This window comes from Malaclemys terrapin, chromosome 2, assembly GCF_027887155.1.
Source record: "Malaclemys terrapin pileata isolate rMalTer1 chromosome 2, rMalTer1.hap1, whole genome shotgun sequence".
Classification (NCBI taxonomy): domain Eukaryota; kingdom Metazoa; phylum Chordata; order Testudines; family Emydidae; genus Malaclemys; species Malaclemys terrapin.
In genome coordinates this window covers 61115836-61143707 of record NC_071506.1, presented here as the reverse complement: position 1 = coordinate 61143707, position 27872 = coordinate 61115836, and the positions used below count along the sequence as shown (strand labels likewise).

The 27872-nt window shown below is 44.7% G+C and overlaps 1 protein-coding gene across 1 annotated transcript in view; it reads left to right on the top strand.

Moving 5' to 3' along the window:
* DNAJC5B (DnaJ heat shock protein family (Hsp40) member C5 beta) overlaps window positions 1–27872 on the top strand; it is a 79212-nt gene that overhangs the window by 10310 nt on the left and 41030 nt on the right. The window contains exon 3 of the mRNA XM_054021099.1: window positions 7137–7359. The gene's annotated coding sequence lies outside the window, so the exon portion shown is untranslated. The remainder of the gene's footprint in view (window positions 1–7136; window positions 7360–27872) is intronic.

Below are 27872 nucleotides of genomic sequence, written 5' to 3'. Positions count from 1 at the left end.
GACTTCCACATCCAAGTTAAGGTCATCATCCTCCCACTCTGCATCACCCAGTGAACGATATTAATGGATTCTTATGGTCCCCAAGATTGGCACGTGCCTCATGGTCGGAAGAGAGGCCCTTGTCAGGTGCCTACTGGCCATCAATGCCTTAACCACATCAGTGGCCTCCTTGGAATCAGTGGGATGGCCCTTGTTCATGGCAGTCCTGTTCTTTGTCTGATTCAAAAGCAAAAGCACCCGCCAGATCTGCAGTCGTGTCCACAGATCAGCAACGGGCTGAGACTCCAGCTGTTTTCCTCCCCATGGAGCCTCCAGAGCCTTCTTGTCCGGGTGTGTTATCCCTGGAGCAAGATCCGGTCTTGGCTCAATTACATGCCTCATCCTCATCTCTGGACAAGGCTGTACTACCAGGTCCATCCTCCCCTTCAATGGTGAAGGACTTTAAGGCATATCAAGACCTTTTGCGCCATGTGGCTGCATCCTTGAGCATCCTGCGTGAGAATCCCCACAAGCTGGTGGACATTTTGCAGTCATCTGCCCCTTGGAGAGTTGCCCTCTGTTACCGTGCCTCAGTGGGTCACAACTGAGAATACCAAATTCAGGACAAACTGCTGAGAAATAGGGCAGACACACCCCAAACTGGTGGTTATTCCTCCATAAGATATACCAAACCAGCAACAAAAGTAAACTTCTGTTTCACCACACTGGCTAATAAGAAGTCAGGTAAGCAGTTTCCTTAGATATTCCAGTGCTTGTAGCACCCCCAAAAACACTGGATTTAAAGACAAGTGGTTCTTTAAAACCAGGTTCATCAAACATAAGGTTCTTCTGATCCCAAAGGACAAGCCACACACCCAGGTCAATATATAACTCAGATCTTACCCGAAAAGCATGCTGTTGCCAATCCTTTAGTATCTAAAATCTAAAGATTTATTTATAAAAAGAAAGAAAGGTGAGGGTGACCAGATGTCCCGATTTTATAGGGACTGTCCTGATATTTGGGGCTTTTTCTTATATAGGTGCCAATTACCCCCCACCCCCCGTCCCAATTTTTCACACTTGCTATCTGGTCACCCTAGGTGAGACTTAAAATTGTTTAAAGGAATCAAATACATACAATAAATGCAAAGTTCCTGGTTCAGGCTTGTAGCAGTAACAGAATAAACTGCTGGCTTAAGTCAAGTCTCTGGTTGCTTCCAAATCACTGGAAGGTCCTCAGTCCATTGTTTAGAATGTTCCCATTAGTATAAGTCCATAGTCCAGAAGCTGGAGCAGGATAGAGGCTGGAGCATGATAGAGGCAAAATGGAGGTGTTTCCAGGGCCTTTTATAGCTTCTGCCATGTGGAGGGAAACCCATTGTTTCAAACAAAGCCCTCAGCACAGCTAGTGGAAAAGCATAGGTGACAAGATAGTGTTTGGAGTCACATGGGCAAGTCACATGTCCATGCATGATTCCACCTAGACACAGTATAAGCCATTACCTATACCTCAAACAGCATGTTCACAGGAAAGTCCATTCAGAGTAGATGGGCATCTTTCATTGTGAGTTAAATCATCTTTTGATGGGCCACTCAATTTGAATAGTCCTTCCAAGATATGCAGGCTAAATACCTTGTGGGCGTTACCCCAGGAGCAAATATTTGAAATCCAGGTATACAGCCAATACTCATTTTTGTATTTAAAGCTATGATACATTCATACAACTAGCATAATCATATTCAGCAAATCATAACCTTTCCATAGATACCTTACTTGACAACCTTTGTACAAGATTTGTTGCAAATATATAACCGTGGTTGCAACAATGATCTACATGGTCATATTTAAGCAGATAACGTCACAGGTCCCATGAGCCAAGGACCACATGGAAAACCATTTCCAATTTGCCAAGTAGGCTGTTCTAGTGGAAGGTTTCCTACTGTTAAGTAGGACCTGTTGGACAGCCTCCAAGCAATGCCCTTCCTCCTCGTTCAGCCATGCAGTAGCCATGCCATAAGGTGCAGGGAACTGGTCGCCGTATGCTGGGTGCGACTGTGATTCTGGGTGAGGACATCAGGAAGGAGAGGAAGTGGCATGGGAGGCTGAACCTACAGCACAGGGAGATCCAAGAACCAGTGCTGCCTTAGCCATGCCAAGGCAATGAGAATGAGTCTGGCTTGATCCACCTTGGCCATGACCTGAGGAAGGACTGTGACAGGAGGAAATGTATACAACAGAGTTGACTTCCAGCTTCAGTGGAAAGTATCAGAGAGGGAGCCCGGGCTGGGCCCCTCTCAAGAGCTGACTAGGCAACACTTTGTTTTCTATTGTCGCAAAGATGTTGATCATGGGGATGCCACGTAGTGAACACCATCTGAAGAACTTCCGTCTTTAAGGACCACTCATGACTCAAGGAAAAAACCTGTTGAGATAATCCGCAAGATGGTTCTGGACCCCTGGTAAGCAGACTGCTATTGGGGTGAGGTCCTCTTTGATACAGAACTGCCATAGGTTGATTACCTCCAGACAGAGTGCTCTGGAATGAGGTCCCCCTTTTTTGTTCATACAGTATATCGCAGTGGTATCGTCCGTGAGTATATGAACCACTGAATTCCTGATCCAATCCCAGAAGGTATGACACATGTTGTGGATGGTTCGAAGTTCCAAAACTTGGTGTGGCCTCCTGTTCTGACCACAGATCCTGCACTTTCAGCAAGTCAGGATGCACTCCCCAACCCAGAAGGGACACATTGGTAACCTCTGACTTAGTGGGAAAGGGCTGAGCGATGGGGACCCTTTGGCACACATTGTGTGCAGACTCCCATCAGCACAAAGATTCCATGCCTGATGGAGGAACGCAAAGCAACCTGTCTAGAGAATGCAGGAAAGGGACATAAAGTGTACTGAACCACATCTGAAGAGGACAAAGACATAACCTGGCAAGATGGACCATCTGGGTACAAGCGGATGTGTGGCCCAACAGGCTCAGGCACATGTGCCATGGATGGTTGTGATTGCAAACTGAGGAATAGCTTTCAAATAATCTGGAAGTGGTTGGTCAGCAGGAATGCCCTTGATGTCATGGAATCTAACAGGGCCCCAATGAACTATATTTGAATGGAGGATAAAGTTGACTTGACATTGTTTAGAATGAGTACCAAATGGTCGAGCAAACATAGCATGCTGTCAACATGGGTGAGAACCTCCTCTCTGGAGTTGCCCTTCAGCAACCAGCCATCAAGGCAAGGGAAAATATGGATTCCCTTCCTTCTGAGGTACTCCATGACCACCATCATGCATTTGGTCAAGACTCAGGGGGCAGAAAAGAGACCAAATGGGAGAACAGTGTACTGAAACTGATGGTCTCCTACCATGAAGTGAAGATACTTCCTGTAACTTGGTAGAATGGCCACATGAAAGTAGGGGTCTTGAAGATCCAGAGCAGCAAACCAATCATTCTGAGACAAAGGAGGAGAGCTGATGAGGTTCCAAATGGACACTCTAAATATCTGATGAACTTGTTGAGTCTGCAAAGGTCAAGGATGGGCCGCATCCCACCCTTGGATTTTGGTATCAGGAAATACCAGGAGTAGAACTCACGACCGCACTGTTCTCACAGCGTTGGGAATGGTGGAGGAGGTTCTATCAGAGAGCTGACCTGCTCAAAGAGCAGTATCTTATGAAAGGGATCCCTGAAGAGGAACAGGGTGAGGGTGATGAGGGGGGCATGGATTGGAACTGGATGGCATAGCCCAATCTGACAGTGTCTAGGGGACAGGTCCTGCTCCTGGGGCAGCACCTCCAGATGCAGAAGTTGTGGTGGCTCCATGGGCAGGGGAACAACACGTGTCTGGACTTGTGTCTGGTCCACACCCACCAATGCCACATGAGCAGGGGACCTTGCTCTTGACTTCGACTATGAGCGAGACCTCCGAGAGTGAGGAGCCTCTCACTGTGCCCAAGGCTGCCACTGGTATGGGTAAGGCATTGGTGACCTATAGGTGCTGGGCCAGGGACCTCCATCCTGGCCTTGAGGTACATGCCAACCTTGATAGCTGTAGCAGTACACCAGGGACAAGCAGACTCTCTCAGGTGAAGTTGCCACAGGCCCAAGGATTCCCTCCCTCAGGGGGTCCCATGGGGAGGCAAATTAGCATTGTATGTTGCTAACACGGTTGCAAGCATTGCAAGGCATTAAAGGGAGGATCAAAGGTGTGTGAGTGTGAAGTGGAAGATTCCTTTGCAGGTTGCGAGAGGCCAAAGGGGGAAGAAGGAAGAGAGCAGAGAACAGGTTAACTCGACACTTCAGCGAGCTCCATCTGAAGATAAGATGCTGGCCCCGGTCCAAGGCCATGGGCTCGACAAGAAGTTTACAGCTGCATTCACATCTGCCCAACACCGGCCAGCCGTGAGAAAAGGAGAGCTGAGCAGAGCAGGGCTGCAGAAATTGCAAAACGAGAGAGACGGCGAAGGCCAACAGCGGGGAAAACAAAGTCTCTGGAGCCGGTGTGTTTTGGGAAAGCCGAAGAGGCCACGGCGAGCCGGTTTGGACTGGTACAAAGAGCACCAGGAGCAGAGGTCCCTGAACGAAATACCCCCAAAAGAACCCAGGACTTAAAAACCCTCCTGAGAGCCAAAGCAAGTTGGAGATCACAGCAGACGCTGGACGACCCGTGCACAGGAAAAGAACTCCCATCCACTCTTCCCCCTCCCCTTCTTCTTATGTTACACCCAGGCTTGGCCAGCCTCAGGTAGTGTGGGTGTGAAAGTGGGTTAGAGCTTGGGGCACTAACACTTTGCTTTTTCCTTCCTCTGAGTGACATGGGGGATCCCCAGCACTCTACACTGTTATTTTATTATTTTATTAATAAAGCTTTAAAATTCAGACACTTGGTGTGCTCTTTCATCTCCTCCCCTAAAGATCCTGTGGCCTCAGCCTGATCACCTGACACCACAGGCAGATTGGTAACATAAATCTGTCACAAAGTGGAGCGGGAGAATGAGGAGCTCAACTCTCAAGCAGAGGAGTCTCGGGACCTCAGAGACACGGGAGGGGGGGACAACTCCAGAGGGAGCCAATAGGTTATCTGACTCATCCATAGCCCAGAACGAGGTCAGGTTCAGTGCTCCCATAGTAGCTGGCACCACCAGTACCGAAATGATTGGTGCCACAGGCAAGGTTGATCCTGGTGTAAGTTTCAGTACCGGAGCCTCTGCGTGCCTTGATGTTGACTGTGGCAACAACCTCCATGGAACCATCTGAGGGGTCAATTTTGTTGGTGCTGAGGAAAAGCCAACTACCAAAGAGCCTTGTACTGTCTCTGGTATTGTGTCCCATACCAATTCCCAGAAGAGGTGCTTTGTGGCGCAGTACTGAAACTTCAGCAGCACTTTCCAACTAGGGTCCCACTGTGAGTGCCAGCCTTGCAAAGTCCTGGACATGCAGCGAGGATAGAACCAAAAGGTACAGCAGGTCCACCGCAGTCTGGTATCCCAAAGTCACTGATACTATTGGTACTGACATCATTCCCATCAGTACTGGACTCAATAGATGCCCAGAGACCAGAACCAGAGTCAATAATACAGGGTGTCTGCCTTCCCTACCCTGTACCGAAGGAGGGTCAGAAGCACCCACACCATCCTTTGTGCCAGAACCAGCACCATGTTGGGCTGTGCTCTTCTTACAGGAGGCAGAAGAATTGCCCCAAGACCTGGGGTGCTCTTGATCGATCTTATGTGACTTCTTCTTTGGAGCCAATGACGGAGAACAACTGCGCTTCTTCAAAGAGGTCCCTGCCCTGGAATGGGACTTTGGAGCACTTTCTGAGCCAGAGGGCAATCTGAGGCCTGAGGAAGGCCTCAGTACTGGGTCAGGCCTCATTGCCTGCTCAAGCAGGTGCTGCTTAAGGCAAAATTCCCACACCACCTGAGTTACTTCTTGAATCATCTGCAGATCAAGTAATACTCCTTAAGGTGGCTTTGCCAAGGCAGAGCAAGCACCATGCGTGGGGGTCACTCCACACAAAGGGCAATGCTCGAACCCCAGTGACAGCATCCCTGGTGAGCACTACCACAACTTTTAACTAAAACTAACTAATTATTAACTATATACAACAAACTAGGCTAAGATATAAATTTGCAAAGCTGTGAAGCAACCACTGCACAAAGTTCCAACTGCAGCTGATGGGCAGTAAGAAGGAACTGAGGGAGATTGAGACGCCGCCGCTTCATATAGCCAGAGGAGGAATTACAGGCACAGGACACGAGCGCCACCCCTCTACAGGTGCTGCTAGGGAAAAGTCTCTGGCTCCAGTGTGCAGGGCGCACACACTTACTTGGAATACATGTCTGCGTTTACTCAAAGAAGAAACTAAATGGTTATATCAATCAATTTTCTAATTTATGTAGCCAAATCATAGTCCAATACCATTTTTGCCTTCTTATATCCTATACTATTATAGTTGCTATTGTTAAGGATATTTAATGAACTCTAAAACTAATTTCAACTGAGTCATTTTTTTTTAGCTAAACAATTGAAATTAAAAGAACTAAGAAAGGTGATATGGGGAATCAGTTAAGCAGTTGCTTAACAAAGGTTTATTTGATACCTTATCTTTCTTACATCCTTCTAAAAAACAAACACTTTTAAGGCCACTTTCAAGACAACATCCAACAGAGATTCTCAAAGCACTTTACAAACATTAAAGCATTTAGCTTCATAACACTTCTGTAAGGTGGGAAGCATAACCATTTCCAATTTGCACACAGTGTAACTAAGGCACAGAGGTGAAATGGTTTGCCAAAGGTTACAAATGTGGCAGAGTTGAATAGAATCCAATTTTCTTCTTCTTAATGTACCTCCAATAGTGTCTGATAGTGCAGTGTATACTTTTAAGGCAAGTACAAAGGGAAGAAGATAAGATCTTTGCCCTTAAGAGTTTAGCACCTAAATAGAAAATGTACAGCTGTAGGCTGCAGAATGAAAAACAACAACAACAATAATCCAAAGTGAATAATTGTGACAATAATGGTGGAGGCTCCGTTTTAAAAATTAGGCTTGATCATTTAAAATAGTGTCACTATTAGAATTGAACAAATACATAATTTGTCTGATGAATCCTGCTTTTTTTCCTATTTGAAAATTGTCTACAAGCAGCTAGTGACCGTGGATTCCGAGGCGGGGGTAATCTCATCAGCTACACCTGAGGATTCTGCGGATGGGGAAGAGGAGGAGGAGGAGGAGGAGGACGAGCTTGCAGAGAGCACCCAGCACTCCGTTCTCCCCAACAGCCAGGATCTTTTTCTCAGCCTGACTGAAGTACCCTCCCAACCCTCCCAAGCCAGTATCCAAGACCATGACCCCATGGAAAGGACCTCAGGTGAGTTTACCTTTTAAAATATAAAACTTGTTTTAAAAGCAAGCGTTTTTTTAATGATTACTTTGCCCTGAGGACTTGGGATGCATTCGCAGCCAGTACAGCTACTGGAAAAGTCTGTTAACGTGTCTGGGGATGGAGCGGAAATCCTCCAGGGACATCTCCATGAAGCTCTCCTGGAGGTACCCCAAAAGCCTTGCCACAAGGTTTCTGGGTAGTGCAGCCTTATTCCGTCCTCCATGGTAGGACACTTGACCACGCCATGCTTGCAGCAAGTAATCTGGTATCATTGCCTGACAAAGCCTGGCAGCGTATGGTCCCAGTGTTTGCTGGCATTCAAGCAACATCCGCTCTTTATCTTGCTGTGTAATCCTCAGGAGAGTGATATCGCTCATGGTAACCTGGTTGAAATACGGGAACTTAATTAAGGGGACAGAGGTGGCCGTTGTAATGATAATCAAGATGGCCCATTTCCAACAGTTGACAAGAAGGTGTGAGTAACAGTAGAGGGAAAAAAATAGCAAGGGGAAATAGGTTTTACTTTGTGTAATGACCCATCCACTCCCAGTCTTTATTCAAGCCTAATTTAATGGTGTCAAGTTTGCAAATTAATTCCAATTCTGCAGTTTCTCATTGGAATCTGTTTTTGAAGTTTTTTGTTGGAGTATTGAGACTCCTCATTCTTTTTGCTGATACAGACTAACATGGTTACCACTCTGAAACCTATTCAAATTGAGTGGCCCATCAAAAGGACACTTAACTCACAATGGACCATGAGAGATGCCTATCTACAGATAATGGACTTTCCTGCTGTGACTAAGCAAAATTATGGATGGATATGTGACTCCAAACTCCCATCTTTTACCTGTAATTTTCCACTAGCTGTGCTGAGGGCTTTGTTTGAAACAATGGGTTTCCCTCCACATGGCAGAAGCTATAAAAGGCCCTGGAAACACCTCCATTTTGCCTCTTTCCTGCTCCTGCAGCCCATCACTTCTTGAAAGTCAAAAACACCTGGACCTAGGTCCTGAGCTCGCCACCTGGGAGTCCTGGTGACATCAAATATCTAGCTTGGATAGGCACATTTAACTGTCTCTATTTTCCAGCAATTCAGGTTGCCCACTAGCACTTCAGGAAAATACTGTAGTCGTGATCATCCTTCACTCCACCTGTGTTTGCCGTGTCAACTCCTACTGTGAACAATAACTGAGATGAACGCTGATGGCTGAGCAAAGATCTGGTGATAAGTAACACACAAACTTTCACTTGGATGATGACCCAAATCAGTCAACTGACTACTTCCTGAAACTAAATACCTAATTAGAAAGAAAGCACATATGCTTGTGTATGTATTTTACAGATGGTCACAGAGTTACACTGTATGTCTTTAAAAACAACATGACCACTGGCCATGGAATCTGTTCCCCTTAAGATTGTTATCCAAGGGCATTGAGCCCTACAGTTCAGTGCTCTCCATTACCCAAGATCAGAGGGACATGCGGGGATCTCTTGGCTGGCCACCCACACACCACCTTATCAACTAGCATGAACTAAAAGTTGAATTTTTCTCAGAATTCTGCCAGCAGCACTGCTTGACCCCAGGAAATGGGCAGTGTGCAGTAGTTCCCCAGCAGTCACATGCCAGGGAGCTGACTAGGCAGAGCCATCCACTATTTTTGTCCTCGATTTCCATCCAAATACAGAGGATGTCTTAAAAGAAACCAACCAACCAAAACCAAAATCAAACCTTGCCCCCCCAGCAGGATTACAAATGTGCAGTTGAGCTACAATCAAGGGCAAACATTCAGTTCAGGCATATATATGCCATGTCCAAGCCCGAACTAGCCACACTATGCATCTTCCTTTGGGTTAACCTAGGCAAGGGCTTTATTCGTAAGTCCACTTCATCTGCCAGGGTGCCAGTCGTCTTTGTTAAAAAGGATGGAAGCCTCTGATTATGTGTAGACTATTGAGCCCCGAGTTAGGTCACCATTAAAAAATGATACCTGTTACCACTAATCCCCAAGCTAATGGACCATGTGAGCACTGCCTGGGTATGCACAAAACTACACCTCTGGGGTGGAGCATACAATTTAGCATATGTTAGAGCGAGGATGAATGGAAGACCACCTTTCAAATGCATTACTATCACTTGGAATATCTCATGATGCCCTGTGGTTTGACAAACATGCCTCTCAATTTCTAACATTTTATTAATGATGTACTCTGGGACTTTCTAGACCAATATGTGGTAGCATATCTGGATGACATAGTTATTTTTTCAGACAATGCTGAACAACACACCATGCAAGTCTATTCTGTCCTGAAGAGTCTAAACTAACATGGACCCTATGCTAAGCTAGAAAAATGTGCCTTTGAACAGTCCTCTGTAGAATTCCTAGGGTTCATCCTATCTCCTGCTGGTATTGAAATAGACCTGTGCAAGGTAAAGGCAGTCCTTAAGTTAGGAGCACTATGTAATGTTCATGAACTACACCATTTCTAGTGGTGGTTCATCCTGAAGTTCTCAGAGTGGATTGCTCCTCTCACTGCCCTGCTCCGCAAAAACACCAGGTTCCTCTTGTTTCCCAAGGCCCAGCAGGCCTTTGAGCAACTAAAACTTGCACTTACCACCACTCCTATATTAGTCCACCTTGACATCTTGCAAGCCTTCAATCACTGAAGCGGATGCTTCCAACTTGGCAATCGAATTAGTGCTTCCCCAAAGGCACAGTCCTCAACACTTGCCACATTCATTAGCCTTTTAGTCTAGGAAACTCACACCCATGGAGCAAAATTCAAAATTTTGGACAAAGAACTCTTGGCAATTAAGACAGCCTTCAAAGAATGGCACTGCTATCTAGAAGGGGTCCAGTACCTCACCATGCGTACACCAATCATAAGAAACTTGAATATCTGTGTAGGGCCAAAGATCTCAACCAGCAACTTTGATGGGCCTTATTCTTTTTTGTGCTTTGATTTTGTAATCTCTTTTCATCCAGGAACCAAAAATAGCTAGGCTGATGCATTGTCCCAGAAGAGCAAATATTACACTGACCAAAATGACTTGAACCCTAAAATCTTCTGCATCCTCAAGCCTCATAATTTTCTGGACATGGCTCACTACCAAGATCTGCTCACCTTCAAACAATAAGCCTCAGTCCATGAGATCCTTCCTGATGAGCAGGAAGTCATAAGAAAGGAATACCACGACATCCAAGATTGAGTAGCCTATCTAAAAAGACATATATATGTCCCTCCCAGGACTCTTAGGACTATCCCCTTTGGCAGGACATTTTGGCTGTTTTAAAACTCAGCACCTAGTCTCTCATGTCTTCTGGTGGCCTTGCATGTGGGCTACAGTACCTGTCTGGCTTCTTGCAACATATGTGTCCACTCCAAGATGCCACACAATAAAGATCTCAGACTCCTGTAATCCCTCAAGACTCCACCTGGCCCCTGAAAAGTCACCATCTTAGATTTTGTAGTTGATTTACCTGAATCCATGACCATTCTGATAGTAGTGGACCACCTCACAAAGATGGCATACTTCATCCTCTGTACTGGCCTACTCTCTTCTCAGAAAACTGCCCAACTGTGGGTGGACTAAGTTGTCCATCTACATGGCTTCCTGGAATGCATCATCTCAGACTGTGGTCTTCAACCTCCATCCCACTTCTGATGATACTCTATTTGTATTTTGGGCATCTGCTCCTGCTTCTCCTCTGCCTATCACCCTCAGACAAACAATCATGCAAAGAGAACCAAGCAGATCCTGGAGCAGTATCTTCGATGATACATAAGCTTCCACCAGAATTACTAGTCCTTGCTGCTACCTTCTACAGAGTTTGTATGCAATAATGCAGAACATGCTTCTGTGGGGCAAAGCCTTTTTTATTAAACATGGGTGTGTCACTCTGAACCTCAGAGTAGCACCCTGGCACCCCCATATTCACCATGGTGATATGATTATGTTTTATACAAAATATTCTTTGTGAGTAAATATGACTTTAAAAGTCTTGATCTGTTGAACATTAATATCGTGTTGGATTGTATGTGCTATCATCTATGTGAAGTTATGAAGTTTAGCTATATGCGTGTTATTGAAATATGTTGTGAGGTTGGGAACACCCTCAACCAGCCTTTCAGGTATAACAATGGAGTAGCCAGACGTGTTGATGGCCCATTAAAGAAAATCCACTATCCCAGGAACTATACAATGGAGACTTCTCAGAGAGAGCATGTAGACAATGGAGGCTGCTTGGCTAATGGGGGTGAACCCCAACATCACAAGCATAGATCTTTCCATCAAGCTGGAAGAAACTATAAAAGAAGGGGAAGTGACATCATGACATGGTCTTACACCCCCCACAACTCAACACCTGGAAACACTCTGGAGGACAAAGATTTTGAACTGGGGAGGGTGGTCCAGGGCTGGAAGAGAGTTCCAGGCTGTGTATTGAAGATCTGTGACCTGTTTATACCATCAGGGTGCGACACTTCTTGATTCAAATCCTATTTAGTTTATAGAACTCCGATTGTGAATTTACTTTTATTTGTTAGGTAACCAACTTTGATCTTTACACTTACTACTTATAATCACTTAAAATCTTTCTGTAGTTAATAAATCTGTTTTATATTTTACCTAAAATATTGTGTTTTGGTTGAAGTCTTTGGGAAATCTCAGTTCAGGTTACAAAGGCTAGTGTGTGTGTTCTCCACATCAAGGGAGGGGTGGACTGGGCAAGATGGTATATTCCACAGGTGCAAGGCTGGGGAGCTGGGGGGAATTGGCTGGAGCCTCTCTATTGTTGGTTCATGAGTGGCTGGTAGAAGCATTCATGTAACTCAGTTGGTTGTATCCTTACCCGTGGATGTCTGTGTAAGTGCAGTATCTCCCAGAGATTTGTAGCTTGTCACAGCACCACAGGTTAGTGGGACAGAGGGCTCAATGGTCCCACAGTTCAGGTTGCACCCCAGGAACCCCATCACAATGGGGTCCATCCTTGGTTCTACTCAGAGCTACCTGCAACTTCCCACAATGCAGCAGCCTTTGACTGGATACAACAAACATGTCAAACCCACCATGACTGAAAAGTTCACCTGGATGGTGCCAAGAAGAGATGCAAACAATATAGAGACCATCAATGACAGGAGTGGCCTGCCATTTTGTGGGCCAGAAGGTATGGCTCTTGATGAAAAACAACACACAAATAGACCATCTCGTAAATTAGACTACTGGTTACCCGGCCCCTACCGAGTTCACGGCAAATTAACCCCATCACCTTTGAACTCGATGTACCCCATTCTCTCTGTATACACCCAATTTTCCATATATCACTTGTGAAGATCCACATTCATAACCCATTCCCTCACCACACCCAACCACCCTGTCAGCATATATTCAAGACCTGAATGAGTACGTTGTCCACGAGATCCTTGATGCCAGAATCAGGTGGATAGATTCTGATATCTCATGGATTGGGAAGGCAACAGTTCTGAAAAGCACTTCTGGGAATCATCAGAGAATGTACTCACTCCTGTCCTGGTAAATGTCTTCCACAAAACCCCACCGTGGAAAACCTGGCCCACTAACATCTGGAGGGCATCCTTAGGAAATGGGGTAAAAAGAATGATTACGGACCTTGTACCCAAGCCTGTAGGTCCCCAGGCATCCACCCAGCAGCTCACCTGAACCACTAGAGAAGGGGCCCAGTGAAACACTAGCTCACATAGGGCCCTGGAGGCACAGGAAGTTCTTAACAACTAGGTGAATCTCTTGTTGGCTATTACAGTGGACCCTGCCTACTTGCCTGACTCCTGAGCCCTGCCTTCCCATCCATTCCTGGCTCCTGCCTCCCAGCCTGTTACTGTCGTTCTTATTCCAGATGCCCATCTGTTCCCTGTTCCTCCTCCTCCTGCCTCACTCCAGGTCTGCTCCTGTGCACTACCCCTGATGCTGATTCCAGCTTTGACCCCTGGCTTGGTACCTGACTCTGACTCTGACCTTCAGCTTGACTCCTGACTCTGACCACAACTTCAGTTCAAGGTTCCTGATTTTAGCCATTAGCCATGACTGCCCATGCCCTGCTCTCTATATTATGCTTGCTTAAGTTGTAGTTTCTCCGTAAACAATCTGCTAGCTGCTGAAATGTCCAGTTTAAAGTTCATATAAATTATATAAAATCCTCCATATTCTTTGACACTCTTTAACCTTGTTTTAACAGTCCATTACACAATGCAAAGTCACTTCAAGAACTATTGTTCTCCAGCAGGGCGGAAAAGTTGTATACATTTTCCATTTCTGTTCCCCTTGTTTTAACAAGAGCAAGACTGTAGTATGTACAAGTACGGCTGAGCTGAGTTTGTGCATTATTAACCAGATAGTTACATGTCTGATTATTCCACACTAGTCAAGTGTCCTTATAAACACAAGTATCAGGGGATAGCGATGTTAGTCTGTATCCACAAAAACAACAAGGAGTCCGGTGACACCTTAAAAACGAACAGATTTATTTGGGCATAAGCTTTCGTGGGTAAAAAAAATACTTCTTCAGATGATAAGGCAGAAAGCTTATGCCCAAATAAAACTGTTAGTCTTTAAAGTGCCACCGGATTCCTTGTTGTTCTTATAAACACAGTCACAATTTATTTACTGCTTCTTTGATCATATCACACATGCATAGTCTTCTGAGGACCATTGCGACAGCCAGGGTGACCACAGTCGATGGTGTCAGGTTACCCACGAGGTATTGTGTAGTGAAGTTCCTAGATCCAGGCTAATCCTGTGGATTGCCTCTTTCAGCACAGTTGTATTTCACTAACATGATAGAATAAGCATGCTTGATTGAAAATGAGTGCATTACTTCTTCACTTTATGACAAAACTAAAAGAAATCAATATGAATGCCACCTCTTTATTTCCTAATAGGATTGCCCATGAGGTAAACCTTATAATTAAAGTTTACCATATTTTGGCCAATCTCTATTACTTATTGTTTACTTCTCTTTTATAAGAAATACAAGGTGGGAGAGGTAATATCTTTTATTAGACCAACTTCTGTTGGTGAAACTTGCTGTTCAGCTGTGCAGCTTGAAAGCTTGTCTCTTTCACCAACAGAAGTTGGTCCTCACCCACCTTGGCTCTCTCATATCCTGGGATCAACATGTCTACAACAACAATAGAAGATATTGAATTTTTCTCTTTTATATACATTTTAATTATAATATTAGATTCCATCAAGCTTCCTATTTTACTACTGTTTGGCACATCATCTAATATCATCAGTGTTTGATATCAATGTTGTATGATTTTTAATTCATTCACTGACAGTGAAAAAGGGAAGTCTCTTTAGCTGTACCAGTGGTACACTCTTAGGAAAGGCTCAGCAACTCTGAATTTCCTCAGACTGTTGAAGAAATCTAGCTGTTAGACCTTGGGTTTTTATGCTCTCAGACTTCTGTTATATCTTTATTAAAAGATCTTGATATCTGGGGAATTCTTAAATTGTAATAACTCATAATTTTGGGGCCTTAGTTACTTCAAAGAAAACAGATCAACACAGCCTTCCTTCTCCTGAGGTGACTCTTCCCAGGGACACACCTCTTACAGGAAAAACCCTATAGGGTTTAATCAGGATTAAACTAATAAGATTCTACAGAAATGAGTAGGGTTCTAAAAAAATTACTCTAAAACCCCGTAGGGTGAAATCCTGCCCCACCAAAATCAGTAGGAGTTTTGCCATTGACTTCAATGGGGTCAAGATTTCACCCACTGAAGGTAATAGAGAATGAGATTATTTCTACACGTTTTGTTAAAACACTGCAGATTTTATAGCACACATAAAACTCTCTATTAAATTCTATAAGATGTCCCAAAGTTATCCATTCCTATTAAATTTCTATAGGATCTTTCCATATGAGAGAATCCTTCACTGTTTCAGGAAGATGCCATTTGCCTTTGCCTGTACTAGCAAGGTTGAATTTTACCCAGTAATGTACACATTCACATTCAAAGTTAGTTTCTTGATAATAGTATTATATTTTTCAATAACAATTGTAATTTAATTACAGTATATTGCCCTGAATTCTCTATTTCAATCAAGAAAGTTCAGAAATCATTAAGTTCAGAAGTGTATAATGTGCCTCACCTGGAGAAAATCTTTGCTCTCTATATCTTTATGATTTTATAAGCATGTTTATTTTTTTTTATAAAGGAGAAATAGTTTAACTTGGAAGTAGGCCAATTTTTAAATTTAATTCTTGCTAGTATCTTGCTTTAAAAGACAGCCTATGTCCTGTTGTCATTGTTGCATAACTGAAATTTCTGTCACACAGCTTGTTCATACACCAATAATCACTATAGCTTTGGCAACTGGTTATTGTTGTTACACTAATACTTTGTTGTTCAATCATACATTGTACTCAAATTAAATCAGACAGCTGGAACATCAGCAGTGAATTGTGTTAATTAAATCTTCCCAGTATGAGAAATAAAGAAACAAAATAGAAAATGACGTTGTTTAGTCTTAAACAGTTCTTATTAAAGATAAAATAGACTAAGTTCTTTCTTTTATTTCTGTAATAGACTTGCTAAAGAGAAGTGTCTCACAAATCTGATTTCTTTTTTCTCCATATAATCCCTCCACTGAGGAGCTAATCCTTCATAGAAGGGAAAAAGAATGTATGACAATAGAATTATGCTGTGGTTTTGCAGGAGCCATGCCATGGAGATAGGTTTGTGGGTCAGGGAAAGGACTGAGGGACACAGTGGATCTATAACTATGCAAATCCACTAGTTAAAATCCCATGTAGGTTCAACTATAGAGGGTACTTCAGCCCTGAGATTTCAGTAGCAGCTGCAGAGCTAGCTGAAAGAGGATTCAATTTCTGTATTCCTGTGGTTTTCCCCAGCACATAGTCCATTTGCTTGGGCTGTATTTTGGGTTTAGGATGTGGGCCTGTTAGTCTCTGACTTTTAAGATCAGTTATGCATCATTTATAGCTGAATTGCCATTTCACAATAAGCATTAGGAATTGGTTCTATTGAATTCCAGTTGCACAATGTTATTTAGAAACCAGTCAGTAAATATTTCCTATGATAAATTCTGTATTTCCTAATCCTTAAAGTTTGGGAAGCAGGTTACATTATGCAATAGGATCTCTGCTTTAAAATTTTTCAATACATAAAAATTGGTTACACAAAGCTAGTAACTTTATCAGATATTTTCTTTTACCAATGAAAAGGTGGATATTTTTATGGGATGGACCACCATTTCCTGAATAAATTGTCATTTACAAATATTCACACATTTTTTCAATAATTAGCAATAATTTTAATTTTTACCTGCCAGTACCTCATTTCTTAATTATATTGTAAACAAAACAGATTCCCAGGACCTTCTACTTCCATTCATACCTGTGCAACCCCATTAAAGTCAAGGAAGTTACTCTAACTTTACTCTGGTTAAATCTAGAAATTGGCCTAATGGGCTTTCATTGGGTATCTTGAGGTACAAAATGAGGTTGAATCTGAGACAAAAATAGGGAAAGAACAAGTTAAAAATTACTTAGACAAATTAGATGTCTTCAAGTCACCAGGGCCTGATGAAATACATCCTAGAATTCTCAAGAAGCTGAGCCATTAGCGATTATCTTCGAACAGTCATGGAAGATGGGTGAGATTCCAGAGGACTGGAAAAGGGCAAATATAGTGCCAATCTATAAAAAGGGGAATAAGGACAACCCGGGGAATTACAGACCAGTCAGCTTAACTTCAGTACCCGGAAAGATAATGGAGAAAATAATCAAGTAATCAAATTGCAAACACCTAGAAGATAATAAAGTGATAAGTAACAGTCAGCAGGGATGGCCTTAGGGATGGGCCAAATGGGCGACCGCCCAAGGTGCTGTAGTCAGGAGGGCACCATGTGGTAGCCCAGAGGTGTGCACTACCAGCTGGCAGGGGAACTCTGCAGTCTCGCAGAGGTGATGTGTGTGTGGGGGGGGGACGACGACGATAGATTTCTTCCTGCTTCCTCCCAGAAGAGGAATGGTGCAGGACAAGTGGTGACACACAGATACTGCTCTCCCGCAATGTTCCTCCGCACCCCCCTAGGGAGTTGTGACATGGGGAGTGAGGAGCAATGTCAGGCACTCCCTGCATCCAGGTCACTTTCCCTACCTGGGCTGTGTTGTGAGGCAAGTATCAGGAGCTGCTGCTCTCCTGCCCTCCCCTTACACAGCCCAGGTGAGGAAAATGATCTTGATGCAGGGATCACCTGATGTTGCTTCTCCCTCCCCCTCTCACAGCCCCTTAGGGGTGCGTGAAGGAGCATTCGAGGGGGGGAGCGAGCAGCAATGCCAAACATTCCATGTATCCAGGTCAGTTTCCCCATGTGGGCGCAGAAGTGAGGTGCAGGAATTAGGGGTGAAGGAGGCACCGTGCAGCGGTTAGAGGCAAAGGGGTTAATCATTATTATTGTTGTTGTGTATTTTACAAATAATTTCAGACAAGTTCATGTGGTGTTGCTGCCCAAACGGTTTGATGGGGCTGTCAAAGTTTCTGGGGGGTTTCTTGCAACAATGCAGGCTGCTCTTCCTGCTTTGCCCCACAGACCAGACGAGGGTAGAGCTAGCAGTCAGCTTCTCGCCGGCAAAGCACTCGATTGGGCTTCCACTCTATTGGAGCAGAACAGCCCAGTGGTCTCCAACTGGGATGCCTTCCCGCAAGCCTTCTCAATCATTTTTGATGATCCACATCACATCCACTCCACAAAGGCTGCCCTCCAGAAGCTTCACTTAGGGCGAGGGCCAGCCACTTACTAGGCCGCTCACTTCTGACAGCGTGCAGCTGATGTCAAATGGAATGAGGCAGCCCAACTATACCAATTCCGATAGGTTTCAGAGTAACAGCCGTGTTAGTCTGTATCCGCAAAAAGAAGAACAGGAGTACTTGTGGCACCTTAGAGACTAACAAATTTATTAGAGCATAAGCTTTCGTGGACTACAGCCCACTTCTTCGGATGCATATAGAATGGAACATATAATGAGGAGATATATATACACACATACAGAGAGCATAAACAGGTGGGAGTTGTCTTACTAACTCTGAGAGGCCAATTAATTAAGAGAAAAAAAAAAAAAAAAAAACCTTTTGAAGTGATAATCAAGCTAGCCGAGTACAGACAGTGTGATAAGAAGTGTGAGAGTACTTACAAGGGGAGATAGTCAACGTTTGTAATGGCTCAGCCATTCCCAGTCCTTATTCAAACCGGAGTTGATTGTGTCTAGTTTGCATATCAATTCTAGCTCTGCAGTCTCTCTTTGGAGTCTGTTTTTGAAGTTTTTCTGTTGTAATATAGCCACCCGCAGGTCTGTCACTGAATGACCAGACAGGTTAAAGTGTTCTCCCACTGGTTTTTGAGTATTTTGATTCCTGATGTCAGATTTGTGTCCATTAATTCTTTTGCGTAGAGACTGTCCGGTTTGGCCAATGTACATGGCAGAGGGGCATTGCTGGCACATGATGGCATAGATCACATTGGTAGATGTGCAGGTGAACGAGCCCCTGATGGTATGGCTGATGTGATTAGGTCCTATGATGATGTCACTTGAATAGATATGTGGACAGAGTTGGCATCGGGGTTTGTTACAAGGATAGGTTCCTGGGTTAGTGGTTTTGTTCAGTGATGTGTGGTTGCTGGTGAGTATTTGCTTTAGGTTGGGGGGTTGTCTGTAAGCGAGGACAGGTCTGTCTCCCAAGATCTGTGAGAGTAAAGGATCATCTTTCAGGATAGGTTGTAGATCTCTGATGATGCGCTGGAGAGGTTTTAGTTGGGGGCTGAAGGTGACAGCTAGTGGTGTTCTGTTATTTTCTTTGTTGGGCCTGTCTTGTAGGAGGTGACTTCTGGGTACTCGTCTGGCTCTGTCAATCTGTTTTTTCACTTCAGCAGGTGGGTATTGTAGTTTTAAGAATGCTTGATAGAGATCTTGTAGGTGCTTGTCTCTATCCGAGGGATAGAGACAATTCTATTCCGATAGGGACTCAGTGAGGATGTAAAAAGATGAGCTAGCCCATATTGAAATCCCCAGAGGCCTTTATTGATCTTGCCCTACTCATCTGCTTTCAGCTGCACAAGAGGATGGAGGAAAGAAGGGGCAGCCAGATGTTCACCCACTACAACAAAGCCTGTAGAACTGAATCTTGAATCCATGCTGGTTGACCTGGGTTGCTGATGCCTGACCTCAGAGAAGAAAGAATTTCAATAGCCGCTGAATCTGTTTTTACTCTGGGGCATAAGGACATGTCCTCACTTCCTTTCTAGCTCAAAAGAGCTCTGGATACAGACCAGCCCAGGCCCAGTAAGGGGGATATAGCATGGGCATCATCAGAGCTCCATGCTCTGGAGCCTGCCCTTAAGTAGAACCTGATCCTGGAACCATAGGGTCTCCCTGCATTTCCAATTGCCACTGCACTTGCAGGTTTTGAGGCAGACAAAGCTGATTCCCCCCGTCCCTCCGGCAATTGGTGATGATAGACTCCAGGGCTGCTGCCAACTTTATGGATGCCCAAACCCTCCAGATCCATCTCTGACCAAAAACCACACCCAACCTGGTGGAGATGATTGACGGGTTGCTCCTATCATCAGGACCAGTGACTCAAGAGACCATCACCATAGAGGCTGTAGGGAAATGGCACTGGGTAATAATATGCTTTAGTGTGATCCGCTCTCCGTTTTTCCTGGTAGTTCTTGTTTGGAGCAGCATGACCCATGTATCTCCTGGTGGTGGAGGTGTATTAGCTTTTCCTCTGAATATGGCCAGAAAGCTTGTCTCCAACAAAATTGATTAACCTGCAGGTGACCTGCACTTGGGGCCTTAGGGTTGCATTAGACTCTCAGGAATGAGACCCCAGATGGCGGGGGCTAACCAGAAGGGAGTAGCTCTAGACCAGAATCCCAGTCTCCCTGACAAGTACTGGGACTACCTGGATGTGTCTGAAAGGAAAAACATGGATTCACTACCCCCACACAGGGACTATGACTGTCCAACAAAACAACAACCCATGGCAAAGGTACCTTATGGATGGATATAAACCATGTCTGAACCAGAACTAGATGCACTGTGCATGTATATCCAGGAAAATATCACAAAGGGCTTAATTTGGGGATCCACCTCTCCAGTAGGAGCACCATTCCTATTTGTGTGAAAAAAGGATGGGTCACTACACCTCTGCATACTCTTGCACATTGAATCTGGTGATTACTTGTAATAGTACTCCCTGTTCCTCATCCCAGAATTGTTGGACCACCTGAGGACTTCCAGGATCTTCACTAAGCTAAATCTTTGGGGAGCATATCATCTAATTTGCATAAGGCTGGGAATGAATGGAAGACTGCTTTTCACACTCAAGATGGGCACTTTGAACATTTAGTAATGTCGTTTGGCTTCACCAGCACCCCCACAGTGTTTCAATATTTCATAAACCATGTGTTCAGGGACATCCTGGTGCCCAGAAAATCAAAATAGGAAAGCTGACCCTCTATCATGAAAGGGGGAATATGACCAGGAAAACAGGGAGCCTATTTCCGAGCCCCCCTACCTCCTCAATTCTAGTATCTTTGTCAATGCCACAGTTCATCAAGACCTGGTCTCCCTCATACAATCCACCTTGAAAGAAGACACATTTGCCCAAGGAACAGTCTATGACATTAGGGGTTAAGATGCACTGTTACAATGCTGGATGGAATAACATACTTTCACAAACACATATGTGTCCCCCCAGGTTGCCTCCAACTGGAAGTGGTACGACTGTGCCATGACGCTCTGTTAGTGGGTCATTTTGGCAATCTTTAGACCACCTGCATGGTTGCCCAGTTTTTTTTCTGGTGGCCTTGCATGTGGGCTGAAATCCAAGCTTACGTGGACTCCTATGAGTGCTGTACCTTAATACCCCTGGAGACTCCAGATAGGCCTTGGTCTGCCATCAGCCTAGATTTCAGAACTCTCAGCATCCAGTGACCATACAGTAGTCTTAAAGGTTGTGGATCATCTGACTAAAATGGCCCACTTCATCCCCTGAAACAATCTGCCCTTTGTCGAGGCTACAGCCCAACTCCTGGTATAAACACGGTTTCTCTCCATGGCATTCCAAACCATATAGTTTTAGATTGAGCCCCACAATTTACATCTTGCTTCTGGCATGAAGTGCTCTGGTTACTGGATGCCCACATATGCACCTGCACCGTGTACTACCCCCAAATAGACAGGCAAACTGAAAGGATGAACTAAGTACAAGATCAGTACTTGAGCTGTTTCATGAACTATCAGCAAGATAACTGTACATGCTCCTGCCATATGCAGAGTTTTCATATAACAGCACCGACCATGCTTCTATAGGTTGGAGCCCCTTCTTTGCGAGTTATGGGTTCCACCCCTGTTTTCACCTGGTGCTACCAGAAGCCTCTCTGAACGCAGGCACCACCAACTGACTCCAACAGATCTATCCCTTTGTCATGGGGTGCATCATTCACAACTGGGCTGACGCCTCCTCCTGGTCACTCTGGGGATTAGCTCCCAAGGCCAACGCCCCTGTCCATGGTTTGCACGCTGCCACTTCGACTCTGGTCTGCAGCTCCTCTGACTCCAGGACCTTCAGCGTCTCATTCATGACTTAGTCCTCAGGCTAGGTCACTCAGCGTTCCCCCTTCTGGGGTACAGTCCATCAGCAGTCCTAGGCAGTCTTCCCGTTCACTGCCTCATTTCTATACCATGCCCTTGGTGGCTGGCAGGAGAACCGGGGCCCGTCCTCTTCTCCAAGTTCCAGTGCAGGGACCCTCAGCACAGCAGTTCTGGACATCCTCCCTCTACCCTCACAGCTCCTTCCCAGGATTGCTTCCTACTGTTCCTGGTGGTTCCCCCACTTCTCTGGGAGTACCAGCTGCAAATCAACTCACTCCTCCCAGGGAGTAACAGCAGACTATCTCCTTGCAGCCCCCAAATACTCCTCCCTCTTCCCAGGAAGTGACTGCTTCCTACAGCCTTTCCCAGCCTCCCCTGTCTATAGTCAGCTTCCTAGCTTTAAAGCGCCTGCCTGTTCCTGTACAGGTGAGATTCTCTCTGAGTAGGTGCCTCCAGCCAAAAGCTCCCCTGTTTGCAGCCTAACTAGCTGATTGGGTCCACCAAGCCCAACTCAGCTTATGCGGGGCTAGTGTGGGGAGCTCTAACCCCATCACACTCATCCAGAAGGAGCTCAAGAATCTCGCAGAAGAGGCAAAAAAGGCTTACAAGAGGGATGCAGACTGTTGGTGACAGTGAGCTCCAGTATTCACAGTAGGCCAGAAGGTATGACTTGCTACAAAGGGTCTCCAGACCAGTCGACCCATCAGTTCCTGGAACCCTTCCAAATATGCCAGCAGATCAACCTGGTTAACTTTAAACTACAGCTTCCCCAGTCCCTCAAACTATATGCAGTTTTTCTGAAATCCTATGCTGAGAATCCATCTCCTGACTGAACCATACCACTACCTCTACCAGTCAAAATCCAGGGTCATGAGGAGTACAAAGGGCATGCCATCCTTAATTTCTAATGGATGGATGTCTGCCTGTACTATCTGGTGGACTGGGAAGGCTATGGCCCTAAGGAGTACACTTGGGAACCTGCTTGCTATGTCTGTCCCCCTGGGGAGGGGCTGAACTGGCATCACCATGAAGGGGGGCCTAATGTAAGAATGTGTGGGACTGGGACCAGGGAGGTTCATGACTGCTGATGCATCTGCATTGCCAATGGAAGCTCAGGCCAAGTTTTCGCTGGAGGACCCTGTGAAGGTAAACACTGGAGGAAGTACCTCTGAACAGGGCATTCTTACTCCTGGGGGCATTCTGCACCAAAAAAATAAAAATTCTGCAAAATTCTGCAAATGTTATTTGTCAAAATAACACTACATAATCATGCCAGTTTCAATTATTTTGGTGATTTATTTCAAAATACCTGTCAGCAAATAAGTCTGTAACAATACAGACACACACAAAAATTCCCCCAGGAGTAGAGAGTTAAAGAAACCTCTATGATAACACAGTTCCTGTTTCTCTGCCCCCTTCCCATGCAGAGCCCAGCCAGGGGGGAGGGCAGACCCCCACAACCCCTCCCCCGCAGAGCCCATCTGCAGCCCCCCACCACCAATAGACCCATACCCCATCCCCCCCAGAGCCAAGCTGTGGGCCCCCCCCAGCCAATACACCCGCATCCCCTCCCCCCCAGAGCCCTGCTATGCCCCTCCTTCCCCAGACATCCGTTCCCCTCCCCTCTCAGAACCCAGGAATCCAGAGGGAGAAACAGCCTCACGCTTGGTCCCAGGCTTGCATGGAGTTTCCTGCGCACCGCCCTCTCCTTCCCTAAGGGCTTGCTGGGAACTGCAGCTGCCAGGAACTGTCTAGTCCCTCTCCCTCCCACAGCAGTGTCTTCTATGGGTAAGCTGGGCTCTGCCCAGTCCAGTGGCCCCTACTGGAGGCTAGCAGCATTGCAGCCCATTTCTGTGGGGGAAAGGAAATTCTGCGCGGACAACATTAATTTCTGCAAAATTCTGCATTGTGCAGTGGCACAGAATTCCCCCAGGGGTAAGGGCCTGAATGACTCTTCCCGCCCCTGCCCAGACCACAGATAAACCAGGAAGCCCTCATGGGGAGCTGTCTGAGCAATGCTGCAGACTTCCTGCTTGCATCTCCTCTAAACCTTACCTTGATTGAACCTTGACTCTGGCTCCTGACCTGGCTTGACCCTGACTCTGCTACTTGCCTACTGTCTGTAATCTGGTACCTGACTCTGACGTCTAGGTATCCTGACCCAGCTTGATTTGATCCTGACCCCACTACTCACCTCCTGGTGACGTAACTGATTGGTGCACACAGGCCACCCACATCCCAGCTCTGACAGGTTCTTGAAAACTTCTTGTCTAAGTGTCAAACTTTGCTTTCATTTCCAGGAAAAATATATATTGGATAGAGTACATGCCAGGCAGTCCAACAGCTTTTGAACTAATTTTATATGGATTATCTAAGAAGATGCACTGTGAATCACTTTTTGAGTAAAATTATGGCGATCATGTCATGAGAAATTTAAACATATAGCAGATTGTTCATGCAAAGTTAATATTCCTTCATTTTACCAAATTTTTATACAATTTATTTGTTCTGAAGGATTATTAAAAACTTGCTGTTCATCTGAATTGAGACATTCTGCATGAATAGTAGCACAAGTACGTCACAATATGTTCAGAGAATTCAAAGACCTGAATGGTCCTTTACGCATAATTACTTCTTTTGCATGGATATGATTGCAGATGGGTTATCAGACAGAGTGCCTTCTTTCTAATGACATAGAATAGAGAGATTATATATAGCTGCTTTAAAAATCAGCCATTCATTAAATGATGGAATTGTTTTTGAAGCCATAATATAGTAAGTAACCATTCTGTAATAGACAAAGCTTTGGTAATAAAAGCCTCATTTCTAGTATAATTACAGAATTTACCAAGATGACACGGGGGCTAAAGAAGTTCCTCAGATAAGTGCCTTAGAATAATTCTCCGTTTTCAGAGGATTTTGAGATAATCTCCTAAATAACTTGCAATATAATTCAGTAAGAGCACAAACACTCAAGCACATCTTAGGCACAGCTCAGCTGAAGAGGGGAATTTTTTTTTTAAAAAGGGCAGCTAATCATAGCCACGATGAACTTCCTTGCTTTGCAGACCCATCATTGTCTGTAAAGCCAAACAGGGTTCCTAGGCCAGGGTCAGGGTTTAGTGGGCCTGAGACAAAAGTGCAAAAGTGAGATCCTCATTCCATTTTTTCATCAATCTCCACCATTTGCCATCTTCTCCTTATTTATTTTTAACAAACTTGTTTAATAAGCATTTGTCAAATAGATGTTTTTAATTTCTTTAATAGTTCTGTCACCATTATAATAAATTTTGATCATTTTCTTTTATATTCATATATATTTTACCAGAAGACCCAAGGCAAAGTAACGGAAGTAGGAGCAACAATGCAGGCGAGTGAGTGAGTAACTGAGATAGGGAAAGGAGGCTGGTAAGACCAGTAGGAAGCTCCAAAAGTATCCTGTCAATTATAGCTTCCAGTCTAGGAATCTGGTTGTTGAAGTAATTAGTACACAGCATCAGTGCATACTCCATTCCCCCATATTCTCACTCTCTTAGGAGTCAACCTCATCATGACTTATGCCACTCATGCTTCAGTCATTTTTTCCACAGAAACCACCATTTATCACCTGCAAAAATCCACCTATCCACTCACTTTCCCAGCTCAGCCACCCCCCACACTCATGCAGATCACTTCCTCTCCAAGTCACCTCACACGTACCACCACCATTACCTCTTATCTCACTCTTCAGATTCCTGTCTCTGTAAAACCAAGGGTATCTTCTCTCCTTTTTATCATAGGACTGGGAGAAGAAACCAGGAGTAGGAAGGCCTGGGATTGTCTATCATAGAATCATAGAATCATAGAATATCAGGGTTGGAAGGGACCTCAAGAGGTCATCTAGTCCAACCCCCTGCTCAAAGCAGGACCAATTCCCAACTAAATCATCCCAGCCAGGGCTTTGTCAAGCCGGGCCTTAAAAACCTCCAAGGAAGGAGACTCCACCACCTCCCTAGGTAACGCATTCCAGTGCTTCACCACCCTCCTAGTGAAATAGTGTTTCCTAATATCCAACCTGGACCTCCCCCACTGCAACTTGAGACCATTGCTCCTTGTTCTGTCATCTGCCACGACTGAGAACAGCCGAGCTCCATCCTCTTTGGAACCCCCCTTCAGGTAGTTGAAGGCTGCTATCAAGTCCCCCCTCATTCTTCTCTTCTGGAGACTAAACAATCCCAGTTCCCTCAGCCTCTCCTCATAAGTCATGTGCTCCAGACCCCTAATCATTTTTGTTGCCATCCGTTGGACTCTTTCCAATTTTTCCACATCCTTCTTGTACTGTGGGGCCCAAAACTGGACACAGTATTCCAGATGAGGCCTCACCAATGTCGAATAAAGGGGAACAATCACGTTCCTCGATCTGCTGGAAATGCCCCTACTTATACAGCCCAAAATGCCACTAGCCTTCTTGGCAACAAGAGCACACTGTTGACTCATATCCAGCTTCTCGTCCACTGTGACCCCTAGGTCCTTTTCTGCAGAACTGCTACCTAGCCATTCGGTCCCTAGTCTGTAGCAGTGCATGGGATTCTTCCGTCCTAAGTGCAGGACTCTGCACTTGTCCTTGTTGAACCTCATCAGGTTTTTTTTGGCCCAATCCTCTAATTTGTATAGGTCCCTCTGTATCCGATCCCTACCCTCTAGTGTATCTACCACGCCCCCTAGTTTAGTGTCATCTGCAAACTTGCTGAGAGTCTAGTCCACACCATCCTCCAGATCATTAATAAAGATATTAAACATGTCTATCAGGCATGCTGAGAAAACTGAGGTAAAAGCTGGCCTTTTTCTCTTCTCTCCTTGCCCATGGAGAATGGCGTAAGGGTTCAGCCAGGCAGTGGGCATGCAATACATGATGCCATACATGATGAGACTTTCTATCTCTCTTACCAGGTCCAGGCTCATACCCTATTAGTCTGTTACAAACCAGGGAAAGTGTAGGGAAAGTGGAAGGGCCAGGCTGGAACAGGATTCAGCTTGATTTGCTCTGATTCTGCTTGTATGACACTGCATTTGTCAGAGGCTACCCAAAGCCAGTTTTGGCCACATTTCAAACTTGTCAGAAGTTAATATGCAAATGAGAGTCTCCTATTATGTCTAATTTGAAATATAAGTAAGATATTAGACTACATGTCTTACACTTCAAAGTGGTGTATCTTATCTAAAGAGCTAAAGAGCTTTGATAGATTATGAAATGCTGAGTGGTCCAAAGATTATAGAGACAGTGATTGGGATATACGACATTTCCAGTGGGAAAATCCTAGACTTGTAAGGGCTAGGTTTGTTCTGGTGGGAGATCCATCACAAAAACTAAACAAAACAAAAAACACCTAAAAATGGTGTTAAAAAGAAACAACTATTAAAGTTTACAAAGGAAGATTTTAACACTAGAGGGAGCTGTAAACACACAGAATAATATGTTTAACTTTTAACCCAGAATAATGGTAATATTTTTCTTGATAACGGGATGTATGAAGAAACTCACAGGATTTCAACGATTTCTGGCAAAATGTATTTATGTGATAAGGTATGTTATTCTGACCAGCGCAATGGATAACCAGTTTGTTAAACTCTTTTTCTTTCTTTCTTTCTTTCTTTCTTTCTTTCTTTCTTTCTTTCTATAGTAATTGTCTTTACATAAAATCATTTGAAATTTGAGAACAAGCAAGCTGAATGGACAAGCTAGTTTTGTGTGTTTATACAAAATAACAGGAGTGGCAGCATCTGCTGTAGTTAAAGTTTTTAAAAAAATCATTCCAACAATATTATACTTTGTGCTTGAAAAATATATAGAGTATA